Below are 16,517 nucleotides of genomic sequence, written 5' to 3'. Positions count from 1 at the left end.
GCTCGACATGTAACAAGGAGAGAAGGATGAGGACACGGAGGAGAAGGAGTGAATAGTAGAGAGGGGGGGCGAAGGGTTGGGGGGTAGTGGGGGTCAGGGGCGGAGATGGACTCAGGGGCGATTAGTCAGTGAGTTGTGAGTAGCTGCAGCATCACCGACCCCAGACAGTGACATACAGCAAGGGTAAAATTAAATCTTTACTCCTTCCCTTACTCCCTTTGCTTACCTCCTCTCCTCCCCCTCACCCCCCACTCCTCTTTGATTCTCCGACCTCCCCCCTTTTCTCTCTCTTTCTCTGGGGGGTGATGGTCAGGGTATGGGGGTGAATAAAAAGAGGGAGAAATGAAGTGCCGGGAAAGTGGCCCCCAATCGGGTTAATGAAGAAAGGTCATATAGGTCATTGAGAGAGAGAGAGAGAGAGAGAGAGAGAGAGAGAGAGAGAGAGAGAGAGAGAGAGAGAGATGCTTTTCCCCGCCAAATGCGTCGTGGAAGTACTCAAGCACCTCCAGCCCTCGCCGTGGAGTCGAAGCCAGCGCCGCCATACTAGCCAGCCAGACAGACCGACTGGCGCCGCTCTTAATTAAGGAGTACTGCATAGGAAATGAAGATATCTCCCTACTAGTTAGTTTTGTGATTATGGAGACATTCCCAGAAGCTTTAGTTGAGGGAGTATTGGAACTTGTTCTTGGTTGATTACTTACCCCCTTGGTGGATTCGGTTAATGAGGTGGACTTCATAAGAGGTAAAATCCGTGAGTTTTATTTTAAGCGCTACAGTCTTGCTTGTATTGGCGCCACAGTTTTGCTTATAGAGGTAAATTCCACAGTCTTGTTTATATTTTACGTCGCAGTTCTGTTATAGAGGTAAATTTTGTGAGTTTTATATTTCCCGCCCCAGACTTACGGTACTTATATTTTTCGCCACAGTTTTGCTTATAGAGGTAAAATCCACAGTCTTGTTTATATTTTACGTCACAGTTCTGTTATAGAGGTAAATTTTGTGAGTTTTATATTTCCCGCCCCAGACTTACGGTACTTATATTTTTCGCCACAGTTTTGCTTATAGAGGTAAATTCCGTAAGTCTTCAATTCGGCGTTCGGACTTGCTTACACTTGGCGCCACAGTCTTGCTCGGCACTAGCTATCTTACCTGGAATGCTTGTTATCGCCTCGTCGCTCCGATAAGGTGCGCCACGCCCTTGTGTCTGGCGGGCAGGTGAGGGGCGCGGAGGACACCTGCCCGCGATACCCCATCTTAAGGAGGCTATTTTGGGACAGGTACAGTGACTCGAGACCCCGAAGTGTAGAGAAAGGAAGGAAGATGTAGAGCAGAGGAGAGGGAAGGCAGTGAAGGGTGGATGGACGAGGATTGGAAGCAGGGTAGTGATTGTGTACCTGTCCGCGTCGTCTTACCTTAATGAGCCTATTGGGGAACGATTACACGTATGGAGAGCCGAAAGCCTGCGGTATAGAGAAAGGAACATGTAGAGCAGAGGAGAGGAAAGGCAGTGAAGGGTGGATGGACGAGGATTGGAACCAGGGTAGAGTGACTGTGTACCTGCCCGGGTCACTTCACCTTAATGAGCCTATTGGGGAACGATTACACGTATGGAGAGTCGAGAGCCTGAGATGTAGAGAAGGGAAGGAACGTGGAGCAGAGGAGAGGAAAGGCAGTGAAGGGTGAATGGACGAACAGGGGAAGCGAGAAAGAGTAAGTGATTGTGTACTGCCCGGGACACTTACCTTAAGGAGTATGTAAGGGAACAATTACACGTGTCGAGGGCTTGGGATGAGGGAAGGCAGTGAATGGTGATAGAGAGAACAGTGTGAGTAGGTTGAGAGGGAGAACAGGGGAGAGTGGGTTGACAAGGAGAGCAGGGAAGAGTAGGTTGACAGGGAGAGCAGGGAAGAGTAGGTTGACTGGGAGAGCAGGGAGAGAAGGTTGACAAGGAGAGCAGGGAAGAGTAGGTTGACAAGGAGAGCAGGGAAGAGTAGGTTGACTGGGAGAGCAGGGAGAGAAGGTTGACAAGGAGAGCAGGGAAGAGTAGGTTGACAGGGAGAGCAGGGAAGAATAGGTTGACAGGGAGAGCAGGGAAGAGTAGGTTGACAGGGAGAGCAGGGAAGAGTAGGTTGACAGGGAGAGCAGGGAAGAGTAGGTTGACAGGGAGAGCAGGGAAGAGTAGGTTGACTGGGAGAGCAGGGAGAGAAGGTTGACTGGGAGAGCAGGGAGAGAAGGTTGACTGGGAGAGCAGGGAGAGAAGGTTGACTGGGAGAGCAGGGAGAGAAGGTTGACCGGGAGAGCAGGTAGAGAAGGTAGCGGTGTACTGCCTGTGACACTATTCTTAATTAGTCTGTTGGGAAATTGATAGTTTCTGAGACTCGAAGTACAGAGATGAGAGAGACTTTGTAGAATGGAAGGGAGGGGATATGGTGAAAGGTGGAGGGGAGAACGGGGGAAGCAAGGGAGACTAAAGTGATTGCATTCATTATAGGGGACTGATTGACTAATATGGAGGGAGGTTCCTGGTGATTAGAAGGGAGGCGAGGGAAGGGTAGGAAGCAGAGGTGGGCCCTTTGTACCGTTTAACTCAAGGAAAAGAGTTCAACTTCATACATAGATCATTCATTGAGATTAGTAAGGTCGTAGGGTCGTGACAGAACACCAGACGTCTCCGTACTTCTGAATGAGTCACTGTAATGTTATCAGGACGAGAAGCCTTGCGTCAGAGCAGCGGGGAAGGCCTCGGTGTGATAAGTGTTTTGTGGGAACTGCATCGTGGGAAAAAGTCTTAGCTGAGAAAGAAAACCCAGCATAAATATGAGAAATGGCAGATGTAGATGAAATGCTTGTAATAAAGGAGAGAAAGGGAAGGATGAGGGACAAAAAAGAGTATTAAGAGATGGCAGAAGACCCGGAAAAAGATGAGAATTACCAGACGTAGATGTAATGCTTGTTAAATGGAAGAGAAAGGGAAGGATGAGGAATAGAAACGAGTATAAATAGGAACAATAGGGAGAGAAAGTTAACGATGAGAGACAAAGAAAGAGTATTAAGAGATGAAAGGAAGACCCGGAAAAAGATGAGAATTAAAAGACGTAGATGAAATGCTTGCTTAATGGAAGAGAAAGGGAAGGATGAGGAATAGAAAAGAGTATAAATATGAACAATAGGGAGAGAAAGTTAACGATGAGAGACAAAGAAAGAGTATTAAGAGATGAAAGGAGGACCCGAAAAAAGATGAGAATTACCAGACGTAGATGTAATGCTTGTTAAATGGAAGAGAAAGGGAAGGATGAGGAATAGAAACGAGTATAAATAGGAACAATAGGGAGAGAAAGTTAAGGATGAGGGACAAAGAAAGAGTATTAAGAGATGAAAGGAAGACCCGGCAAAAGATGAGAATTACCAGACGTAGATGAAATGCTTGTTAATGGAAGAGAAAGGGAAGGATGAGGAATAGAAAAGAGTATAAATAGGAACAATAGGGAGAGAAAGGAAAGGATAAGAAGCAAAACAGAAAGAGTATTACAAAGAGAAAGAAAACCCAACGTAGATACGAAAAAGGGAAATGAAATGCCTGTAATAAAAGAGAGAAAGAGAAAAACGAAATTGAGAAAGTGAAAAATAAGGTGTGGTCACAAGCATTAAACTAGTAAAAAAAAAAAAATAATTATGACGTTGAAGAAAGAGAAGGATGTGGTGTGGTCGGGAGCAAAATGTTAGTGAAGCCAATAATGATGGTGGAGAAAGGAGGGAGTGAGGTGTGGGCGGGAGTATTTTATTAGTGAAGCAGATAATGAGGATGGAGAAAGAAAGAGAGAGTGGGAAGCAACGTTGGGTGCTGGTGACTCGCTCTAACTAACAGGAAGGAAGGAGAAAAATAGTCACGCAATATTCTCATCACTATTTTTATCCCTTATCCTGCAGCCTACTTTCCACCCCATAAACACTGAACTGATTTATAAAGGAGATCGCTGCCGGCCACCTGTGTTGCATCCAGCCTTCACTTCTGCCCTTGAGGAGGAGGAGGAGGAGGAGGGGTGATGCATGTGGTGGTGACGTGGTTAAAGAGCAAGAGAGTGAGGTTGATTTAAAGGTGAGTCTGTGGTGGTGGCGATGGTTGTGGTTGTGGTTATCATCTGTTTTCTTCCCATGTCTTCCCTTCCCTCTCCTCCTTTTCCCTCCCTTTCTACCTCCTATTTTTTCATTCCCCTTTTCCTTGCCTTGTCTTCCCTTCCCTCTCCTCCGTTTCCCTCCCTTCTATCTCCTTCCCTTCCACACTGTCCCTATTTTTTTCCCTTTCCCTTCCCTTCCTCTCCCCTTCCTTCTCCCCCCTTTCCCTCCCTTCTATCTCCTTCCCTTCCACACTGTCTAACCGTATTTTTTCATCACCCCTTTCCTTCCCTTTCCCTCCCCTTCCTTCTCCCTTTCCCTCCCTTCTACCTCCATCCCTTCCATACTGTCTAACCCTGTTTTTTCATTCCCCTTTTCCTTGCGTTTCTCTCCTCTTTCTTCTCCCTCGTTTCCCTCCCTTCTACTTCCTTCCACAATGTCTAAACCTATTTTTTATTTTCCTCTTTCCTTCCCTTTCACTCCCCTTCCTTCTCCTCCCTTTCCCTCCCCTTCTATATCCTTCCCTTTAGTGTTTTTTTTATTTTTATTTATTTTATTTTATTACAGCTAAGGAGACAGTCCAAGGGCGTAAAGAAAAAAAATATATATAAAAAAAAAACCCCGCTACTCACTGCTCCTGAATGGTGATGGTGGTGGTGGTGGTGGAAGTGGTGATGATGGTTGTGGATTGAAAGGCAAGGGAACTGACGGTATTGGTAGCGGTTGTGCAGGTGATGAATGCTGATAGTGGTGAAGGTGGTGTTAGAGGTTAGAGGTGACAGAAGTGACGGTATACATGATTCATAGTTACAGTTCTAGCGTGGGAAGAAGGGCTGCTGCTGCTGATGATGATGAAAGTAGAGGTGAAGTTAGTTGGATTGATATAAAGTGTAATTGTAGATGTATAGAAGGAGGAGGAGGAGGAGGTGACCGATAAGGATATGGGTGGTGGTGGTGGTGGTGGTGGAGGTGGAGGTCGTGAGGGATGAGGGTGGTGGCAGGCGGTCTGATAGTGGAAAGAGGTGGTGTGTGGCCTGATAACCCTGAGTGGCAGAGGAGGAAGAGGAGGAGGAGGAGGAAGGAATGAGTTAGGACCTAAGTAATTAATTTTGGTCACTAGTTGGAGTATATTGGGGTTACTGGGGGGGGGGAGGATGGGGAGTGGGGGGATGTGGGGAAGGGTTGGGGTCCTTGGGGATGGGGTGCGTGCAATTTGGCATGAAGTGGATTGGGGTTGACTGAGTGGGTGAATGGGATGTGTTTGGGGAGGAAGGGGGAAGGGGAGACTGCATGTGTGTGTGTGTGTGTGTGTGTGTGTGTGTGTGTGTGTGTGTGTGTGTGAAATGGGGTGTACATTAGTTTTGTGGACTTAAATGGATGTGGGTTGGTGGGTATTGGGTGTATGATAGATGTGTGTGTGTGTGTGTGTGTGTGTGTGTGTGTGTGTGTGTGTGTGTGTGTGTGTGTGTGTGTAAAGGTTACGTAAGAGGAAAGGAAATGAGTAAACGTAGAGAGGACCAATATAGGAAAGGAAATGGGGAGGGAGTGGGATGTTATTGGAGTGGTGGAGTGACGAAGTGGAGTGGGGTGGAAGGGTGATAAAATGGAAAGGTATTGCAAGCGGGATGACTTTTTGTTTGTCTGTTTGCTTTGCGTGAGTGACGAGAAGGGGAGGCGCGCATATCACTCGGTAATGGTCACCTTTTCAGAGAGAGAGAGAGAGAGAGAGAGAGAGAGAGAGAGAGAGAGAGAGAGAGAGAGAGAGAGAGAGAGAGAGAGAGAGAGAGAACGTTGCTGGTCAGAATTCGAATCGGACATTACCTTATTCTCCTCCTCCATCTCCTCGTCTTCCTCCTCCTCCTCCTCCTCCTCCTCCTCCGCCTCCGCCTGCTCCTCCACTTACACTTATAACACAAGAACGGGCAGAGAAAACGCATGATTTTTAGAGCAAATGAGAGAGAGAGAGAGAGAGAGAGAGAGAGAGAGAGAGAGAGAGAGAGAGAGAGAGAGAGAGAGAGAGAGAGAGAGAGAGAGAGAGAGAGAGAGAGAGAGAGAGAGAGAGAGAGAGAGAGACGTTGCTGGTCAGAATTCGAATCGGACAGTACATAATTCTCAACCTCCTCCATCTCCTCCTCCTCCTCCTCCTCCTCCTGCTCCTCCTCCTCCTCCACTTACACTTATAACACAAGAACGGGCAGAGAAAACGCATGATTTTTAGAGCAAATGAGAGAGAGAGAGAGAGAGAGAGAGAGAGAGAGAGAGAGAGAGAGAGAGAGAGAGAGAGAGAGAGAGAGAGAGAGAGAGAGAGAGAGAGAGAGAGAGAGAGAGAGAGAGAGAGAGACGTTGCTGGTCAAAATTCGAATCGGACAGTACCTAATTCTCAACCTCCTCCATCTCCTCTTCCTCCTCCTCCTCCTCCTCCTCCTCCTCCTCCTCCTCCACTTACACTTATAACACAAGAACGGGCAGAGAAGCGCATGATTTTTAGAGCAAATGAGAGAGAGAGAGAGAGAGAGAGAGAGAGAGAGAGAGAGAGAGAGAGAGAGAGAGAGAGAGAGAGAGAGAGACTGGCACCGGCACCACTAGATAGGCGTAAAAGAAATAGCTTAATGCATTTTTCAGCCTCGGAGGGAGACACAGTTTTAGGCAAGAAGGAAAGGTAAGGGAGGAGAGAGAGAGAGAGAGAGAGAGAGAGAGAGAGAGAGAGAGAGAGAGAGAGAGAGAGAGAGAGAGAGAGAGAGAGAGAGAGAGAGAGAGAGAGAGAGAGAGAGAGAGAGGTGGAGGAAAAGGAAGGAAAGGAGGAAGGGAAAGAGGGAGGGTATAGGAGGACGGAGAAGAGGAGAGGAAAGCTGGGAAGAAAAGAAAGATGAAGGAAAAAATGGGAGGAGGGGAGGAAAATAGAAAACCAAGAAGGGAAAATGGGAAAAAATATAGCAAAAAGAGGGAGGAAGACAGGGAAAGAAGAATAAAGGAAAAAAGAGAGAGGAGGAAAGAAGGGAAGGCAAGGAGAAGGAGAGAGGAGAGGAGAGGAAAGGAAAGAGGAATAAAAGAAAAAAAGAGAGAGGAGGAAGGAAGGGAAGGCAAGGAGAGAGGAGAGGAGAGGAGAGGAAAGGAAAGAGGAATAAAAGAAAAAAAAGAGAGAGGAGGAAAGAAGGGAAGGCAAGGAGAGAGGAGAGGAGAGGAAAGGAAAGAGGAATAAAGGAAAAGAGAGAGAGGAGGAGAGAAGGGAAGGCAAGGAGAAGGAGAGAGGAGAGGAAAGGAAAGAGGAATAAAGGAAAAGAGAGAGAGGAGGAAAGAAGGGAAGGCAAGGAGAGAGGAGAGGGTTGGTGAGACAAGGTGACGGCGGAATCCAGAGCACGTAGGCAGGTGGTCAGGCAGGTAGGCGTTGGGTCTTCACCTGATGATGATTGTGTGCGACAGACCGGCGGGAAGGGACGGCAAATCACATCAAGGAGGAGGAGGAGGAGGAGGAATAAGGAGGAAAGTCACAGGAAGGTCAAGTAGGAATGAGGGAAGGAAGGCTAAGGTGGAAATGAAGAGGAATAGGAGGAAGGGAAGGGGACATACCAGGTGGAAAGAGGTGAGGGAAGGAATGCTCAGATGAAAATGAAGAAGAGGAGGAGGACGAGAAGGAGATACCAGGTAGGAAGAGGTCAGTGGGGATGAAGAAGAACGAGGAAGGAAGGGAAGGAAGAGGATGAGAAGGAGATACCAGGTAGGAAGAGGTCAGTGGGGATGAAGAAGAACGAGGAAGGAAGGGAAGGAAGAGGATGAGAAGGAGATACCAGGTAGGAAGAGGTCAGTGGGGATGAAGAAGAACGAGGAAGGAAGGGAAGGAAGAGGATGAGAAGGAGATACCAGGTAGGAAGAGGTCAGTGGGATGAAGAAGAACGAGGAAGGAAGGGAAGGAAGAGGAGGAGGAGAAGGAGATACCAGGTAGGTAGAGGTCAGTGGGATGAAGAAAAACGAGGGAGGAAGGGAAGGAAGAGGAGGACGAGAGAGAGATACCAGATAGGAAGAGGTCAGTGGGGATGAAGAAGAACGAGGAAGGAAGGGAAGGAAGAGGAGGAGGAGAAGGAGATACCAGGTAGGAAGAGGTCAGTGGGATGAAGAAAAACGAGGAAGGAAGGAAGGGAAGGAAGAGGAGGAGGAGAAGGAGATACCAGGTAGGAAGAGGTCAGTGGGATGAAGAAGAACGAGGAAGGAAGGGAAGGAAGAGAAGGAAGAGAAGGAGATACCAGGTAGGAAGAGGTCAGTGGGATGAAGAAGAACGAGGAAGGAAGGAAGGAAAGGAAGAGGAGGACGAGAAGGAGATACCAGGTAGGAAGAGGTCAGTGGGATGAAGAAAAACGAGGGAGGAAGGGAAGGAAGAGGAGGACGAGAAAGAGATATCAGATAGGAAGAGGTCAGTGGGGATGAAGAAGAACGAGGAAGGAAGGAAGGTAGGGCAGGAAGATCAGATATGAAGGAAGGAGGAACCGAGGAAAGGAATGTTGTGGGCTTCGGCGGAGTGCTGGAGGAGAAATTAAAAGAGAGGAAATGAATATATTGAAGAAGTATATTGAGAAGGGAGGAAATACTAATGGACCGGTGCGAGTAATGAATGAATATGTAGCAATATAATCTAGAGAGTTTTTCTACACCAAAGGAAGCAGTTCAAAAAAGAGAAAGAAAGAAAAAGCCCGCTAATCACTGCTCCTATATAAAAAAAAATGAAGTATAGATGAGTTGCCAAAAGAGAAGTCAATTTCGGGAGGAGAGATGTATGTATGTGTGTATGTGTGTGTGTACGTGTCTGTATACCAGGGTGAGAATCAGAGAGAGGAAGGAGAGTGTGATTTATGAGCTACTTACAGAGGAAGAGAGATACAGACGAGACTAATGGACAGACAAGGGGATGCTAAAGATGGGAGAGAGGGCAAAGGGTGCAGATAACTGAAGACCCTGTGGATCATTTTGTGAGGATAATAGTAACAGTTAGAGGAGGAGGAGGAGGAGGAGGTTCTTGGGTGTCTGAAGAGTTTAGGGGGGTGGGTGGGTGGGGGGTTCATAAGTGGTGGTGAGAGAGGAGCGGTGTTGTGGTGGTGGTGGAGGTGCTTACCGTAATGAGAGAGAGAGAGAGAGAGAGAGAGAGAGAGAGAGAGAGAGAGAGAGAGAGAGAGAGAGAGAGAGAGAGAGAGAGAGAGAAGGGGGGGAGGGGGCGTTTGATTGAAGGACATGTCTATTTGGGGTGTTGCTCCTGCTCCGTGTTTGGTAAGCTAATTGTTGGGAGGAGGAGGAGGAGGAGGAGGAGGAGGGATGGAGAGAAGAACAGGGAGGGAGGGAGGGAGAGAGAGAGAGAGAGAGAGAGAGAGAGAGAGAGAGAGAGAGAGAGAGAGAGAGAGAGAGAGAGAGAGAGAGAGAGAGAGAGGAAAATAAATGTGCAGTACCGTTCTTTTTGCCTCCTCTCCTTCTCCCCCTCTCTCTCCCACCCCGTTTTACCTTCCTCCCCTGTCCCTTCCTCTCCCTCCTTTCCTCCCCCCTCCCTCCTTGCCCAGCTTGCATTGTTTGTCTTTCCTGATGGGCGAAAAGTGCAGGCGGGCGAGGAGGAGGAGGAGGAGGAGGAGGGAAGAAGGGAGGAAGGGAAAGAGGGAAGTAAGGTTGGACCGAGGGAGGGAAGAGGGAGGGTAGGAGAACTGAGGAGAGGAAAGTAATGGAGGAGGAGGAGGAAAAGAGATAAATATGGAGGAAGGAAAAAGAAGGAAGGAAGAGAGAGAGAGAGAGAGAGAGAGAGAGAGAGAGAGAGAGAGAGAGAGAGAGAGAGAGAGAGAGAGAGAGAGAGAGAGAGAGAGAGAGAGAGAGAGAGAGGGAAAGAAAAAATGGAAGGAAAAAAGGGAGAGTGGGAGGACAAGAAGAAAAAGGGAAGGAAATGAGGGAGTCAGGAAGGAAAAAAAAGAAAAAAAGGAAGGAAAACGGGGAGCGAAGGAGGAAAACAAGAAAAGAGGGTGGGAAGGAGGAAAAAGAAAGGAAAAGACGGAGGAAAGGAGGAAAAATATGGAAAAAGAAGGAAAAGTGGCCATAAAGGGAAGGAGAAAGGAATATACGAGGAAATGAGAGATGGAAGGAAAGGAGGAGAGAGGGAGGAAAGTAGGGAAAGGAGGGAGGAAAGTAGGGAAAGGAGGGAGGAAAGTAGGGAAAGGAGGGAGGAAAGTAGGGAAAGGAGGGAGGAAAGTAGGGAAAGGAGGGAGGAAAGTAGGGAAAGAAGGAGGGAGGAAAGTAGGGAAAGAAGGAGGGAGGAAAGTAGGGTAAGGAGGGAGGAAAGTAGGGAAAGAAGGAGGGAGGAAAGAGGGAGGGAAGGAGTAAGACACACCCTCTTCCCTCCACTTTTTGCAAGTCTTCGTGTTTTTGTGGCCGCGGGGGACGAGGGTAAGGAGGCGAGCCGGGCGCGTGATGCCTCTCTTTTTGCCCCCCACCCCCCTTCTCTCTCTCTCTCTCTCCCCACCCCAACCCCCCCTTCCTGTGTTGGAGGTAAGGTAATTGATGTTGTCTTTGGCAGGCTAACGAGTTTGTGTGGAGGGAATTTTTGTTTTGTTTTGGTGGAAATTTCATCATCGCTTAGAAGGGAAGAGGAGGAGTAGCCTGAAGGAAGGGGAGGGAGAAGTTTGAAGGAAGGGGAGAGGGTAGCACAAAGAAACACAAAGGAAGAACAAACAACAGCATATCTACTGGTCCTGACGAGGCTGTTTGTGACAAGCTACACTAACTTTCTAATAAAAGGTGGAAGATGAAGGACAGCAAAAAGGGAAGGGGAGGGAGAAGCTTGAAGGGAAAGGGAGGGGAGTGGATAGCTTAAAGGGAGGGGAGTGAGTTGTCTGAAGGGTGGTTTTGGGTAGCTTATAGGGAGGTGAGTAAGTAACCCCGTGTGTGTTTTGACCCTCTGTAGATAGGGAAAAAAAAGGATAGGGAGGATAAGAGGGAGGGATGTTGGGAAAGAGGGAGTATGAAGGGAAACAAAGCAGAGAGGAAAAGACGAAGGAGTAAGGGAGGAAAGTAGGGAGGAGGGAGGGCAGTAGGAGAGGAGGAAGAAAAGTAGGGGAGGAGGGTTAGGCTATTCCCTTGACTGTCCCTTTGACCCTTTACCCCTTTTATCCCTTTCTCCCTCCCTATTATTTTCTTCCCCTGTCACCCTTAACCTTCGCATCCCTTCATTAATCCATTTCCAGTCACCGATTTCCCCCCATTTCCAGTCACCGATTTCCCCCATTTCCAGTCACCGATTTCCCCCATTTCCAGTCACCGATTTCCCCCCATTTCCAGTCACCGATTTCCCCCCATTTCCAGTCACCGATTTCCCCCCTTTCCAGTCACCGTTTCCCCTCAGATCCCTACGTTTACTTTTCCCTCCACCTTCACCTCCCCTCCTCCTCCATTCAAATTCTCCATTTCCCCCACTAATCACTCCACCTCCTCCTAATCTCCCCTCTGTGTCCCCTCATAGTATCTCAATTCCAAGTCTGCCTCCCCCCCCCCCCCCCACGCCGCCTCCCCTAAAGCCCCCACCACCTCCTCCCAGTGTCCCGTCTGCATCCCCTCATATCCATTTCTCGTCTGCATTTCCCCCTTATTTCCCCACCACCTCCTCTTAGTATCCCCTCTTCATCCTTCTCTCCCCATTTCCAGTCTCCATTCTAAGTCCCCAGCACCTCCTAGTGACCCCTCTGCCTCCCTCGTATCTATTTCCCGTATGCATTTCCCCCTTAACTATAAAGCTCACCGATATATCGTCTTGCAACAGTAAATAAAAAAATAAAAAATAAAAATAAAAGAAGAAGTAATCATGCCGTCCAACTATTTCAATTGCTGTAATTGTTCAAAGAAATATGCTGCGATTCATTACCAAGCCAGCGACGCGATGTGTAGGTACTGTGTCTTAGACTTACGTATTCAGGCACTACAAACAACCAACGAGGATCTACAACGCTCCAATGCGTTACTCTGGGACATCGTGACGTCACACCCTCAACTCCCTTCTTCTTCTTCTTCTTCTTCTTCTTCTTCTTCTTCTTCGTCTTCTTCTTCTCCCTCTTCACCTCCAGCACCGCCATCACCCCCCGCCCCTCCCCACCCATCCTACCATCACCACCACCTACTCTTCCTCCTCCCCTTCCTCTTCCTCACTCTTCTCTTCCGCCCCTTCCTCCTCCTCCAACTCTGCCCCCTCCTCCACATCATCAACATCCTCCTCCTACTCCCAGCCAACCCTTCTTCCTCCTCCTCCGCCTCTGACGCCTCCTCACATTTCTTCTCCCTCCTCCACATCCTCCTCCTCTACTCCTCCCCAGTCAACCCCTACTGCCCCTTCCTCCTCCTCCGCCTCTGTCCCTCCTCCACATCCTCAACATCCTCCTCCTCTACTCCTCCCCAGTCAACCCCTTCCTCCCCTTCCTCCTCCACCGCCCCTGCCCCCGCCTCCCCAACCGCAACCTCCTCCTCCTCCGCTCCCCTGCAGTCAACCCTTCCGCCTCTTCCTCATCTTCCCTTGGCTCCCCTTGTCCCTCTCCTCTACCAGCCCTCCTAACGCCTCCACGTCCAGTCGCCACCACACCTCACTACTCATCCATTAGACGCCACAAGACCATTCTTCCTGCTGTGGTCTGCGTAGATCAGACACAGTTTCAGCACAGACACGCTGAAAACATCTGTTAGACTTGTGAGGGACTCGCTGGTTAGAGGTCAATTAACGGAATTCTGCGGCAGGAATACAGAGACGCGGAGGCGTTATTGTATTCCGGGAGCCAAACTGGACGACATTACTTCAGCTGTCGATGCTGTCACGGAACTCGCGAAGGAAGACACAGTTTATTTGATTCACGCGGGGACAAATGACGTTCAGTCTACTCAAACTCAGGCCCTACTATCAAAATACCGTCAGGTCATTCGGCGTTACAAGACCAAGTCCCCTCACGTCATTGTCTCTGGAATTCTACCCAGAATCAACGCTTACGCCGGCTTCAACAGCAAAGCGAGCAACATCAATACTAGTCTGAAGGAAATTTGTGACGACGAAGGCGTGGCGTTTACAAACGCCTGGCACCACTTCCTTGAGCGCCCAGACTTGTTTTGGAACGATGGACTACATCTGAATGAGGTTGGATCGGCGCGTTTCGGGAGGCTTCTGGACGAGGCAGTGAAAAGCTTTTCGAAAAGCCTTTCAAAAAACGGCGGGCGAGGACGTGTCAAAGGCAGCCCTTGATCAACCAACCCGTAGCGTCAGTGCGACTCACAAGAAACTGTGTAACTAACCACGCCTCCGACAAGCGAACTGGTACAACTCGTCACGGCCACATTTCTATCATGTACACAAATGCACGTAGTTTAATACCCAAAAAGGACGAAATTAGGGCGTATATTGCAACAGAGAAACCAGATGTGGTAGCCATCACAGAGACTTTGAGCCAACTCTACCCATCTAGAATCCGAAATGTCATTCCCTGGGTACGAAAGCTTCCACAAAAGTCGAAAGCACAAGAAAGGAGGAGGAGTAGTTTGCTACGTAAAAAGTACACTCCTGCCATAAAATAGACAAACAGGACGCAGAGAAATACGATTCTGTCTATGTGGAAATAACCGCAAATAACAAGAAACTAACACTTGCAACCGTATACAGGCCTCCGAAACAACAGGCAGCCGATGACACTGCCTGTACGAAGAGATTCACTCTAACACAAAGCAAGGAAGCAATTATAATTGGGGACTTTAATTGCCCTAACATTGACTGGGGACTGATGACTGGAGATCAAGAGGGTAACAGGCTTTTAGAAATGGTGGAGGATTCGTTCCTCACTCAAGTTGTAACTCAACCAACAAGAGAAAACAATCTGCTGGATCTGGTATTAGTAAGCGACCCCGACCTCATTCGCGACTGTACAGTTGGTGAGAAACTTAATGGGTGCGATCACCACTTAATCCGTTTTAATATCAACATATGTCACAAACTCGTAGATAATCCATCAGTGATACCAGATTACAAAAAAGGAAATTTCAACTTAGCCCGTGCACTGCTTCCCCTACGACCTGGGACCAACTTGGCATCACCGACAATACAATCGACAACGCGTGGAACGTCTTCAAAGATAAGCTGTTGCAAGTAGAGAAGGCTACAGTGCCTACGAAATCCAGGCGAGTAAATGGGGCCGTAGATCCACCGTGGATGACCAGAGAAATAAAAAGGGCAGTAAACCTAAAAAAAAGGAATTATAATTTGATGAAAGAGAATGCTACGGCCGAAGCCAGCACACAGTACCACAACAGCCTCAGAGCTTGTCGCAGCCTTATTCGAGTAGCAAACGCAACTATGAAAAGCAAATAGCGCGCGAAATCAAAACTAACTCCAAGAAATTCTTCACGTACATAAGATCGAAAAAGAAAGTAAAATCCAATATTGGTCCCCTGACAGACGAGACTGGATCTGTAACTCAGGACAGTAAACAGATGGCCAGAATCCTCAACAGTAACTTCGCATCCGTATTCACAGTCGAGGACATCGAAACCATTCCCGAGAGCCCTGCCCCGCCGAGTGAGATCACGCCGCTGGAAATTGACTCAATATGCGACCAAGAAGTAAAAAAGTACTTGGACAAACTCGACACGAACAAGTCAACGGGACCCGACAGTTTGTCCCCGCGGTTATTAAAAGAGCTTAAACAACAAATACTTCAACCACTCACTACCATATTCAACCGGTCAGTTCAACTAAACAAGGTCCCGGAAGACTGGAAGATGGCGAACGTAACACCGATTTTCAAAAAAGGAGACAAAAGCGTTGCATTAAACTACAGGCCCATAAGTTTGACGTCAGTGGCAGGAAAAAACTCGAAAAGATTATTAGAGATAAACTTGTTAAGTTTCTAGAAAACAATAATGTAATCTCCGACACCCAGCATGGCTTCAGAAACAAGCGCTCCTGCCTAACGAATTTATTAGACTTCTTCCAAGGTATATATAAGAACTGGGATGCCCACATCCCCAGTGATGTTATATACCTGGACTTTCAGAAAGCCTTCGACAAGGTACCGCACGAGCGACTCCTTAAGAAACTGCACTCTGCGGGCATCGGAGCCAATCTGATCGCGTGGATAAGAGATTGGCTCACCGACAGAAAACAACGAGTACTACTCAACGGACAGCCTTCCGATTGGCTACCAGTCACTAGTGGAGTGCCTCAAGGGTCAGTGCTGGGACCCATCCTCTTTATCATATATATCAATGACCTAGAATCAGGACTGAAATCCACAATATCGAAATTTGCAGATGACACCAAGGTGGGTGGAGATCACAAAGACCGACTGCGAAATCATTCAGAAAGACCTCAATCACATTATCGAATGGTCGGAAAAATGGCAAATGTCTTTTAATGTTGACAAATGCAAAGTCATGCACATTGGGTCCCAAAATAGTAACCACACATACATCATGAATGGGAGACCTCTGCAAGCGATGCAGGAGGAAAAGGATCTTGGAGTCACTATCAGCAGTGACCTGAAACACGCGAATCACTGTAAGAAAGCATACAACAAGGCCAACATTATGCTCGGGTTCATAGCGAGGAACTTCGAGTGTAAAACACCAGACGTGATGCTATCCTTGTATAATTCCATGGTAAGACCGCACCTCGAGTATGCAGTGCAGTTCTGGTCTCCCAATTACAGAAAGGACATTGCTTTACTGGAAAGGATTCAACGACGCGCCACAAAGATGATTCCAACTTTCAGGGCTCAACCGTACGAGGAACGACTCAAGCGACTCAATCTCTTTACATTGGAGAAAAGACGCCTACGAGGGGACATGATTCAAGTCTTCAAGTATCTAAAAAAGTTCAATAACGTCGATTACTCCAAATTCTTTGAACTGCAAACCAACTCAAGAACTAGAAATAACGGTTTACCCATTCAGTCGAGTCGATGTAACACAGACATTGGAAGGAGTTTCTTTTCAAACCGAGTCATCCGCCACTGGAACAATCTTCCCTCAGAAGTAGTAAATGCGAATACCATCAACTCCTTCAAATATAGAATCGACCGTCATTTCGCTGCGTCAGGAGTAAACTGAATAACGAGGGCTTCCATCTGCTCAATATCGAGGTAAGCTTTCATCTGCTCACCAAGCCCCAAGTGGCGGTCGAGCAGATTAAATCACCCAAGCGGGCGACCTCGTAATGAGCCAATAGGCTTTCTGTTGCCTGCATTTCCATGTTTCCATGTTTCCATGTTTCCACCTCCCACCAGTGTCGCCTCTGCATCCCTCTTCCCCTCAGGAGCACTTAAGGTTATGAAGCTTGGCTCAGATGTGTCTGCGGACAGGTAGTCTAATTAGCTAACACGTGTATGCTGCGCGGCGGCGGACGGGGAGGGGGGGGAGGGGGTCAG

The 16,517-nt window shown here is 48.0% G+C and overlaps 1 long non-coding RNA gene across 1 annotated transcript; it reads left to right on the top strand.

Annotated features, from left to right (window-relative positions):
• Positions 1–632: 632 nt before the first annotated feature.
• On the top strand, positions 633–4,641 carry LOC126989403 (uncharacterized). Its single transcript, XR_007743266.1, has 3 exons — positions 633–1,860; positions 2,075–2,208; positions 2,313–4,641. It is a non-coding gene; the product is annotated as an uncharacterized LOC126989403 (long non-coding RNA).
• The last annotated feature ends 11,876 nt before the right edge of the window (positions 4,642–16,517 follow it).

The sequence above is a fragment of the Eriocheir sinensis genome, chromosome 1 (genome assembly GCF_024679095.1).
Source record: "Eriocheir sinensis breed Jianghai 21 chromosome 1, ASM2467909v1, whole genome shotgun sequence".
Classification (NCBI taxonomy): domain Eukaryota; kingdom Metazoa; phylum Arthropoda; class Malacostraca; order Decapoda; family Varunidae; genus Eriocheir; species Eriocheir sinensis.
Note: the sequence above shows the minus strand (reverse complement) of the source record. Positions and strands in the feature narration are given on the sequence as shown.